This window comes from Bidens hawaiensis, unplaced genomic scaffold, assembly GCF_021521415.1.
Source record: "Bidens hawaiensis isolate Kalapana, Puna unplaced genomic scaffold, B.hawaiensis_p1.1 tig00059089_1, whole genome shotgun sequence".
NCBI classification, from domain to species: domain Eukaryota; kingdom Viridiplantae; phylum Streptophyta; class Magnoliopsida; order Asterales; family Asteraceae; genus Bidens; species Bidens hawaiensis.
Window position 1 is genome coordinate 34,254 of NW_027500654.1, and position 10,227 is coordinate 44,480.

Sequence of the window (10,227 nt, forward strand, 5' to 3'; positions counted from 1 at the left end):
CATCCAAACAATCAAATTCACTTGTGTTTATATAACAACTAACAAGGACAACTTGTTATATATACTAAAATCCATTTGATGGTCCATAAAAGAAAAAGATTTACACAAGCTCTGCCATCGCAACATTTGTAACTTGTTACATGGTTTTATCCTCCCATTCTATTCCCATTTCATATAACTAAAACTGATAAAGTCGGCCCAGTCTGCATCCATTTTAAATAGTTATACAGCAGACCGGGCCGGTCAAGATAAAAACAGATGTTAATTGAAGTCATATTAATCAGTGGTGACTTCATCCTCTTTCAAAGAAGCTAGAGAATGCATTGAAATATTAGTATGGTATTGTTGGACCACCAACACCGAAGCCGATATATTCATCTCAGGCGAGATCAAAAGGTTCCCGACAGGCCCCATCTCGGGGCACTTACTTCTTTTCTTCAATTACGCCACCAGCTCGCCCTCGGGCATCCTCCCGACTAATATCAAGTTGCACCGGCTATGTTCACGAACCGCCTCAATCACCTCGGCTGAATTCTTAACCACTCTCTCCACATATTTGTTTGTACTACCCTTTAATAACTGTTCCTTAAATTCAGCAATGACGTCATCATCCATCGACACGGCTTTGATGCTGCCCCGTCCATCGATATCGACACTAACCGAGTCTGGGTGGGCTACATCACGGTCTAGAACAAACCAGACCATGACTAGATTGATCCCGGGGTGCTCAGCCATACGGGCCCCATAAGCTAACGCCTCGTGGTCCTCATGACCACCAAAGAACAAAACCGCCACGAGCGAGTCAACGTTGCTCGCGGAAACATGTGTGTTGGGTTTTAACAAGATTATCAAAGTGATAAAACCTTACTTTTACCAAAAACGCAGCGGATAAATGTTTTAAATCTTGTTAGTTTATAGTGTATAAAACCAATTTTATAAATGCAAAACCCAAACCCGGATCCATATACGAAATACATACTATCAAACACATGCATGTCACTATAAGTTCATGCATGTTAAACTACCTTTCAAGTAAACCAAAAACCGGGTGAAGAAAGAGTGATTGAAAGGCAAGAACTTGAATATGGAAGCTTCTCAAGCTAGCATACCCCAAGCCTCCGACAATACACCTTTGTTTAGCTAGGATTCACTTGAAAAACCAACTCCTCCTTGATGTTCTTCCTTGTGGCTGAAAATGGGAGAGAAAAGGAAGAGATGAATGTTTTGTTACTTGCAAAAAAAATTGTAAGAATGAATGAAAGAGAGTTAGGGACTTAATGGAAGCACCACCCATGGCACCCACTCACATCCAATGCATATCTCAACTAAAGAAAACATAATAATATAAAATAAAAGGTGTAAGAGAGTAAGGGGGGCGGCCACCCTCTCACCCATTTCAAATTTTATATATATATTTTTGTCTTTAAATAAGTTTTATATCATAAAACTTACATTGTGTTATTTCCCAAAATAAATATAACACAATATAGGTAACATGCTTGGTAACCATTATTCACATATTTTTATTTAACCATATTAAATAACACTATGGAATGCTCTCTCTCAAAGTATAAATCATCCATATGATTAATTTATTTCACAAGTACAATGTATTTAGAAACCCCTTTCCAAATAACTCAAGTGTTAATATTTGTTTGTTATGATCATATCATATATAAACAAATATTATTGGTGTTTGTCTAGCTTGTTATTGGGTATGACCCGACTTGGATTATAACGTACTAGCCACATCAATAATGATATATGTCTTGGGCAGACCGAGTCCAACAATCTCCCACTTGCACAAGATACATAGAAGATTGATGCAAGTAGCAAATACCGCCTAACTACGGTTTACTACCCTTAATACGCATGACGAAGTGCCATTCAATAACATCATCCCCTTCAAGTCCCTTGAAATGATTTAGGTGAATCTATCATTTATCCTTTTGCCACGGATGTCATGTCAAATCCAGAGACAAAGAGTGATCATTCTCTGTTGATTTAACTTAGCAGGCCTTAGACATCTTACTCCCAACGAATAAGAGGGACAAATCCCCTCTTGACTACATACGTCTCTCACAATCACCTTGTACTATACCTGATCTTAGACCTATGTACTGTCATGTTTCAGAGCAGTGAAGAACTAAGTCAAAGTATAATAGTTGGTGAATATCAAGACCCAATATGTATCTCAGGTCGGAGGATACTATGATATTCGCCTTTTACTCATATTAGATCAATCAGAAAGATTCCATGTAGTAACATTTGAGAGCGGGTCAGTCCAATATTTATATCCCATAAATATCTATAAACCTTGATAGCAACCTTTTGCTCTATATTCATACCTTATGAATATCTACCAATCCAAGTTCATAATAGTCTTACCTTCATACTTGTTCCCACAATTATGAGCGACTACGGACATTTAGAATAATTAACTTATTCATGGATTTAAACATACTAAAATGGAACGTAACTCAAAATGTCATAATAATAAACCATAATCATATGAATGAGTGAAAATAACAATTGTTCCGATATCCAAATACAAAATTAGATCATATCCGATCACTAGAATATCGAAGTCCTAAGGCACAAGTGTGACCTTCATGCTTTGGCCTTTCAAGGAGCTTCGTGAGTGGATCCGCATCGGTGTGAACTTTGCGAATACATATCTTTCCTTTCTCAACTTCATCCCTTATGTAGTTGAATCTCGGCTCAATGTGCCTCGTCTTTTGATGAGCACGAGGTTCCTTGATTTGAGCAATCGCACCCTCGTTGTCACAAAAGATTTCTAGAGGGTCCTGAATGGTACGGACCACCCCTAGGTCGACAATGAATTTCCTAATCCACGCAGCTTCTTGAGCTGCCAATGGGGTGGCAATGTATTCCGATTCTGTGGTGGACAAAGCTACCACATCTTGTTTCGAGCTCTTCCAAGAGACTGCTCCACCATTCATAACGAAAACATATCCCGATTGTGATCGAGAATCATCTCGATCGGTTTGGAAACTCGCATCCGTGTAACCTTTTACGACGAGTTACTCCTCACCCGAACCGTATATTAGAAACATATCCTTAGTCCTTCTAAGGTATTTCAGTATACTCTTGACCGCCATCCAATGGCTACTTCCCGGATTATGTTGGAATCTACTTGTCATGCTTAAAGCGCATGACACGTCCGGTCTAGTGCATACCATTGCATACATGATGGATCCAATAGCCGATGCGTATGGGATCCCATTCATTTTATCTTGCTCTTACTTTGAGCTTGGACATTGAGACGCACTCAATATCGTTCCTCTTTGAATAGGTACCAAACCTCTCTTAGAGTTCTCCATCTTGAACCTTTTCAGGATTTTGTCAATGTATGCACTTTGGTTTAAACCTATCAACCGCCTTGATCTATCCCTATAGATCTTTATCCCCAAAATATAGGCGGCTTCACCAAGATCTTTGATGGAAAAACAACTTCCAAGCCATGCTTTTACACTTTCCATGGTTGGAATGTCATTCCCAAATAGTAGTATGTCATTAACATACAATACTAAGAAAGTAATGATGCTCCCACTAGCTTTCTTATACACACAAGCTTCATCACCATTTTTGATGAATCCAAATTTCTTAACTTCTTCATCAAAACGGTTATTCCAACTAATAGATGCTTGTTTCAATCCATAGATTGATTTCTTTAACTTGCATACTTTGTTAGGATGTTGTGGATCGACAAAACCTTCGGGTTGAACCATATAGACATCTTCCTCAAGATGCCCATTTAGAAAAGCGGTTTTGACATCCATTTGCCATATCTCATAGTCATAATGTGCGGCTATGGCAAACAATATCCTAATAGACTTTAGCATTGCTACGGGAGAAAAAGTTTCATCATAGTCAACCCCTTGAGTTTGAGTGAAACCTTTTGCTACAAGTCTTGCTTTATAAGTATCCAAGTTTCCATGCACATCGGTTTTCTTCTTGAAAACCCACTTACTTCCAACCGGTTTGGAATTAAGAGGTGGTACAACCAAATCCCATACTTGGTTGTCATGCATGGATTGCATCTCTACGTTCATGGCTTCAAGCCATTTGTCACAATCGGATTGTGAAATTGCATCACGGTATGTGGTGGGTTCATCCGAATCTACCACATAACATCCATCCATGAAAAATCCATATCTTTCGGGTGGATGTCTAATTCTACCGGATTTGCGAACGTTTAGTGTGTTTTGATCAACCATTTCATCATTCTCAACAACCTCTTGTTGATTGCTAGTGTTAACCAAACGTGTATCGGCTTGTGGTTCTCGATCCTCCTCGAGTTCCACTGTTCTACTAGTACCTTCCATAAGGAACTTAGTTTCCAAGAACTCGGCCTTTCGAGCAACGAACACTTTTTGCTCGGTTGGGTTGTAGAAATAATATCCCATGGAGTCCTTGGGATATCCTACAAAGACACACTTAGTGGACCGACTTTCAAGTTTGTTTTGGGTGTTGTTCTTGACATAAGCCTCACAACCCCATACCTTTAAATATGTTAATGATGGAGCCCTTCCATTCCATATTTCAAAAGGTGTCTTGTCCACTTTCTTGGTTGGGGCCATATTTAGAATACGGGCCGCGGAGAGCAAAGCGAAACCCCAAAATGATAGAGGCAATGTGCTTCTAGCCATCATAGATCGAACCATATCTAATAGAGTTCGATTTCTCCTCTCGGACACACCATTATGTTGTGGTGTTCCCGGTGGAGTAAGTTGTGAGATAATCCCACAACTTCTAAGATGATCTTGGAAAGCATCACTTAGGTATTCACCTCCTCTATCCGAACGAAGTACTTTGATGGTTTTATCGAGTTGATTTTGTACTTCATTTTGGAAGATTTTGAACATTTCAAAAGCTTCATCTTTGTGTCTTAACAAGTACATATACCCATAACGACTATAGTCGTCAATAAAGGTAATGAAGTCTCTTTCACCATTCCTTGTCCTTGCCTTAAAAGGACCACATACATCCGAATGTATGATACCTAATAAGTCTTTTGCCCTTTGGTTTGTTCCACTAAAGGGGTCCTCGGTCATCTTTCCTAATATACAAGACTCGCATTTATCGAATGAATCATCGCTTGATTCCAAAAGACCATTCTTTTGAAGTGTATGTATGCGATCTTTGTTTATGTGACCAATACGACAATGCCAAAGATAAGTCTTACTCAAATCCATTTTGAGTCTTTTGGTGCTTGATTGGTACAACATGTTATCATAAGATGTGTTATCATGAACTAATTCATCAAATGCCATTAGATGGCATTGCTTTAAAATAAAATACATCATTTATGAAAACATAAATACAATCATCCATAAACTTAAAATCATAACCATATTGTCTTAACAAGGAAACGGAGATAATATTCCTAGTCAAACTAGGAGCATACAAAACATTATTTAAAATAACTTCCAAACCATTTGGAAGCTTCAAAATGTAGTCCCCTCGGGCTTCGACAACAACCTTTGCTCCGTTGCCCATGAAGAGACTAATATCTCCCTTCTTGAATCCTTCATTTCCTTTGAACCCCTGCAACAAATTGCAAATATGAGTTCCACATCCGGTATCCAATACCCATGTGTTAGAGGAAATAATATTAAGATCAACAGGAATCATGAAAGTTGTACCCGAGGTTTGCCCCACATCCCTCTTAGCTTTCAACTCTTTTAGATAGGTTGGACAATTCCTCATCCAATGCCCTATCTCCCCACATCCAAAACACGGATCCTCCGTGCAAACCTTTGGCTTCTTTTCTTTTGGTTTGGGTGGTCCCGCTTTCGCCTTTCCCTTGAACTTAGCCATGAATTGTCCCTTACTTTTGGCAACCTTTGCCTTAGGTTCCGGGTGATGCATCTTCCTGTTGCTTCCCTCATTGATCGTGAGAACGGGTAAAACCTTTTTACCCATTCCCGTCTCGGCCGTCTTGAGCATTGCATGAAGCTCACCAATGCTCTTGTCCCACCCATTCATGATATAATTCATAACAAAAGTCTCAAATTTCTTGGTTAGCCCATTTAGGATCAAATCTGTGGCTAACTCGTTTGAGACGCGGCAATTAAGGCGCTCGAGACGATCAATGTGGCTTTTCATCTTAAGCACATAGGAGGAAACGGATTGGGTTTCTTCCATACGACATGCATGAAGCGCTCGAACCGTTTCGAAGCGTTCCACCCTAGCTTGTGTAAGGAACATTTCCTTAAGTTGGGTGATCATGTCGTATGCCCCATGAAGTTCAAAATCCTTTTGAATTTCGGGAATCATAGTTCCCAACATGAGGCAAGAAACTTGCACGGAATCCTCATTGTGCTTTACCCAATTGTTATAGTTATCGGCATCGTCAATGCTAGGTTCTTCGGGAATAGGCTCGTCTATCACGTAATATTTCTTTTCTTGCTTGAGAACGATTCTCAAGTTTCGATACCAATCCATAAAGTTTGTATAGTTTAGACGATCCTTATCGAGAATAGATCTTAGTGATAGGTTGTTAACGGGTGGAATAATAACGTTAGGTGGATTGTTGATTGCGGCCATCTACAAATATAACAAAGCTCAATTTTAGTATTTTCGATATCAATAATTAATTTTAATCGTTAATACCCTTTATGTCTCCTAGACAATTAATGATTAAAATCTAGAACCCAACGTTACATTCAAATAGTAGTTAGGTGACCTTTATCCTACTATTTAAATTAACAAGGTAGTCAACGTTTGACAATTGCAACCTTTTACAACTTCTAGTTTTATGGGATCGGTTAAACATCTTATGTTTAGTTGGCATGTTTAATCCCATCAACACCATTGTATACCATGCTTCGGTGACCCTATTCACATGGTTTCCAATTTAAGTCGTCCTACTTATACACACGTGTGAGTTTACATATATAAGTGGTTAGGTGACCTTTATCCCACTTATATGGTAAACCCACCTCAAACTCCCAAGTTTCCTCCAACATGGTTAGGTGACCTTTATCCCATATCGAGTTCCCAAGTGATTCGAGTGTTGTATAAAAGGATGGTGTTCGACTTATTTTATAAAAGAGATTTTAGTTTTCTAAATTCTAGATTGGAAAAGCGTTTATGTACCTTTCATTTGCATGCATTCAAATGTATGGTATTAAGTTGAAAAACCCATTTTCAAAATTCCTATTAATAAAACCCATTTTATTATGAAATCATTATACTTTAATAAAACCAATTTTTATTACCTAACGATTTCTAAGGAACCAATTTTATGCTAGTTGTTGATTTTAAGTAGTTAGCAAACCATATTGCAATAACACAAACAAAAGAAAATCAACCATGCAAGCATAAAACATACAACCACAAGTTCATAACCATAGCCTCCTAATGTTGACTACACTTGTTGACCGAAGATAAGTGTGTCAAAAAGGTCTTTCTTAAGGGACCCGAAAGGACATAATCTTGTGTCGGTGAACTCCCACATCCAAATGCTCCAAGTGTTCACCCCCGTGTTATGGCCTCCTCTTTATTTGGGCTTCTATCCTTGCATTTTCTTTTACAAAATATGTCCTAATACATTTTTCTAGTAAAAAAAATGCATCTAATCTACTTATTATTACAAACCAAATGAATGAATAAATAGATTACAAACCCAAATAAATATTACAACCATATCGAATGAACAAACAACCACTTGAATAAACAAACACATCAACACAATCATTCAACCAAACACAAGGCCATGGCTAGGTTATGAACATCCAACACACATCCAAATGTGCAATAATACAAGACCAATATGGTTCCCCTTTTTCCCTCAAACTTTCGGCCCAAAAAACAACCAAACCGAAAGTTTCGGGTTTTTGTCCAAACAACACAATCAATCATCCAAATGACTTAGTTTTTCAAGATTACCACATGCATGTAAAGCATAACCTTGAAAAACCATGGGGTAACCAAAACCTCTAAAATTTTCGCCAAATGGTAAAATCCCACCATAAACCCGAAAATTTTCGGGTTTAATGAAGCATGCATCCGTATAAGCGGTTCTTGATGCCATTGTTGGGTTTTAACAAGATTATCAAAGTGATAAAACCTTACTTTTACCAAAAACGCAGCGGATAAATGTTTTAAATCTTGTTAGTTTATAGTGTATAAAACCAATTTTATACATGCAAAACCCAAACTCGGATCCATATACGAAATACATACTATCAAACACATGCATGTCACTATAAGTTCATGCATGTTAAACTACCTTTCAAGTAAACCAAAAACCGGGTGAAGAAAGAATGATTGAAAGGCAAGAACTTGAATATGGAAGCTCCTCAAGCTAGCATACTCCAAGCCTCCGACAATACACCTTTGTTTAGCTAGGATTCACTTGAAAAACCAACTCCTCCTTGATGTTCTTCCTTGTGGCCGAAAATGGGAGAGAAAAGGAAGAGAGGAATGTTTTGTTATTTGCAAAAAAAATTGTAAGAATGAATGAAAGAGAGTTAGGGAGTTAATGGAAGCACCACCCATGACACCCACTCACATCCAATGCATGTCTCCACTAAAGAAAACATAATAATATAAAATAAAAGGTGTAAGAGAGTAAGGGGGCGGCCACCCTCTCACCCATTTCAAATTTTATATATATTTTTGTCTTTAAATAAGTTTTATATCATAAAACTCACATTGTGTTATTTCCCAAAATAAATATAACACAATATAGGTAACATGCTTGGTAACCATTATTCACATATTGTTATTTAACCATCTTAAATAACACAATGGAATGCTCTCTCTCAAAGTATAAATCATCCATATGATTTATTTATTTCACAAGTACAATGTATTTAGAAACCCCTTTCCAAATAACTCAAGTGTTAATATTTGTTTGTTATGATCATATCATATATAAACAAATATTATTGGTGTTTGTCTAGCTTGTTATTGGGTATGACCCAACTTGGATTATAACGTACTAGCCACATCAATAATGATATGTGTCTTGGGCAGACCGAGTCCAACCATGTGAACTCCCACCAAACCCGCGGTCCACTAAGATACTAACCGAACACGGGGCGTGCTCTAAAACCTTTCGGTTAACATGCCTGCAATTAAAAAAAACAAAGAAAAATAATTTAGCAACACCCTATTTATATAAACTCACCTTTATTATCCAGTAACATTTTTATGTATTAGTGAAAACAACTTTAAATTATTATATGATTGCATTAACACATTTGTACAACAAAAATGGGTTAAAACTATGAACCGGAAAACATTATTATCATATTTTTGATTAATGAACTCACTTAGCTTTGCAAACGTTATTATAAATAACGTTTACGGATCAAACTCTTTTAAACTTAACGAGCCCGTTAACATTTTAACATACCTGTATTCAGCTCGGGTCATCTCGAGATGGCCATCGAGTCTCAAATGCTTATGAAACGGGAGAATAATCATGGCCGCTCTCCTACTCTTGGCCCCGTTACATATATCCTCGTGCATACTCGAAATAGCCAAAATGGCGGTTGTGGGTCGGATCGAGACCTTGCTCAGCTGCTCAAACGTCTCGAATGCCACCACGATCTGATCCGAATCGGCCTGCGAATTTTTCTTCCAAAATGGGGACCCGTTTTTCCTCGCCTTGTGAACCATGAGTATAGCCGAAGACCGCTTGCTGAACTCCATAAGGTGCATTGCGTGGACCGTAAGCGTTTCCTTCTTCCCGGTCCCACGCGAGGCTTCGATCAAGTTAATTATTGTTGTTAGGTTTCTTATTCCATGGAAAGTGAAAAACATACGAAATGGGCCCGTTGCGAACCCCTTTCGTTAAATTGTTCGGTGTTTGTATTCCGACTTTGAGGGCTTTTTCGCGGGCTTGTTGAAGAAACGTGGATCTACTCACTGGTAGAGGTGTTCAAAAAAACCGGTTACGGAACCGGTTTGGCCGGTTCAACCGGAAACCGGTTTTTTAAAAACCGGTTTTTTTAAAAACCGGTTTGACCGGTTTACGTAACCGGTTTACGTATCGGTTATACGTTTTGGAGCCAAAACCGGTTTTATAACCGGTTTTTTTTATAACCGGTTTTTTTTAATAACCGGTTATTAAAAAACCGGTTAACCGGTTTTTAAAATAACCGGTTTATTACCGTTATAAAAAAAACCGGTTAACCGGTTTTTTAATAACCGGTTAACCGGTTAAACCGGTTTTCGAACGTTACCAAA

At 38.1% G+C, this 10,227-nt stretch overlaps 1 pseudogene across 1 annotated transcript; it reads right to left on the reverse strand.

Moving 5' to 3' along the window:
• Nucleotides 1–441: 441 nt before the first annotated feature.
• LOC143602530 (cation/H(+) antiporter 17 pseudogene) lies at nt 442–9,866 on the reverse strand (annotated as a pseudogene). Its single transcript, XR_013147861.1, has 3 exons — nt 9,392–9,866; nt 9,012–9,104; nt 442–811 (listed from the first exon to the last, which is right to left on the reverse strand). The product of XR_013147861.1 is annotated as a cation/H(+) antiporter 17 pseudogene (transcript).
• Nucleotides 9,867–10,227: the final 361 nt, after the last annotated feature.